At 38.0% G+C, this 1,446-nt stretch overlaps 1 non-coding gene across 1 annotated transcript; it reads right to left on the bottom strand.

The window, feature by feature from the left end:
• Positions 1–524: 524 nt before the first annotated feature.
• On the bottom strand, positions 525–609 carry TRNAK-UUU. The gene has a single exon. It is a non-coding gene; the product is annotated as a tRNA-Lys (tRNA).
• Between the last annotated feature and the right edge of the window lie 837 nt (positions 610–1,446).

Genomic DNA, 1,446 nt, shown 5'->3' with positions numbered 1-1,446 from the left:
TTCCCCAGGGTGCATACACATTCAACTTCCATCCTTGCCAGTAAACTCTCTCAAAATGATCACCCTCACTCTAAGTGTTTCAATCACCCCTGATGTAGATTCTGATAAATAGATACCTGTAGATATCCATGACTCACACTAACATTTCTAAATTCCAGTTAAATATATTTTCTGGATGTCTTTTGGCAACTGAAAATCAGCATGTCCAAAGAAATGATCTCTTTTCCTAGTCTGCATTCTATGATCTTTGTCATTATATTCAATTGACTTTTCTTGTTAATAGAAACTATGTAAATTCAATATAGATAATAGGAGAATAGTAAAACTGTAAAGATAAAGTATAAATCACCTTTGATCTCATCACTTAGCAGGATTCACTTTTCTTTCTTTCTTTTTTTAATTTTTTAATGTTTTTTATTTATTTCTAGGAGAGAGAGAGGGACAGCGTGAGCAGGGGAGGGTCAGAGAGAGAGGGAGTCACAGACTGAAACAGGCTCCAGGCTCTGAGCTGGCAGTCAGCACAGAGCCCGACGCGGGGCTCGAACCCACGAACCGCGAGATCACGACCCAAGCAAAAGTCGGACGCTTAACCGACTAAGCCACCCAGGCGCCCCCAGGATTCACTTTTCTAACCATCTTTTTTAAGCAAATAAATCTATTGATATCATATATGATATAATGTCTTATAAAATTAAGAGATTGAGATAAAAACATATATATTTTGCCTTATTTTCATTAATCATGAAAAAATTCCATGCCATTTTACGATCTTGGAAAATACTTTTTAGGGGCGTCTGGGTGGCTCAGTTGGTTAAGCATCCGACCGTGAGGTCATGATCTCACAGTTCGTGGGTTCGAGCCCCATGTTGGGCTCTGTGCTGACAGCTAGCTCAGAGCCTGGAGACTGTTTCAGATTCTGTGTCTCCCTCTCTCTCTGACCCTCCCCTGCCCACGATGTCTCTTTCTCTCTCAGAAATAAATAAAACATTAAAATTTTTTTTAAAAAAGAAAATTTTTAATGAGTTTGTAAAATTTTATCATGTGGATAAGCTATTAGCTGGATATATTGGTTTCTATTTCTTACGTTATATATTATGCTCCAACAAACATCTTTTATGCATATAGCTTTCACTAATTGTAACTTTATCATAGGCTCCCTAAAAATAAATTGATCGATGTATAGATTTTTTTTTTTTTTTGAGAGAGAGATTGACACAGGGGAAAAGAGAGAGCAGAGGGGCAGAGGGAGAGAATTCCAAGCAGGCTCTGTACTATCAGTGAGGAGACTTACATGGGGCTAAAACCCACGAGCCACAAAATCTAACCTGAACTGAAACCAGAGGTGTGAGGCTTAACTGACTGAGCCACCCAGCCATCCCAATATGTGGAAATTTTCTAAAGAATATTGTGTCAAATTGCAGTTCAGAAAATGACATTAATATAAAA

Source organism: Hyaena hyaena, unplaced genomic scaffold (assembly GCF_003009895.1).
Source record: "Hyaena hyaena isolate Hyena2069 unplaced genomic scaffold, ASM300989v1 scaffold_869, whole genome shotgun sequence".
Taxonomy (NCBI): domain Eukaryota; kingdom Metazoa; phylum Chordata; class Mammalia; order Carnivora; family Hyaenidae; genus Hyaena; species Hyaena hyaena.
Note: the sequence above shows the minus strand (reverse complement) of the source record. Positions and strands in the feature narration are given on the sequence as shown.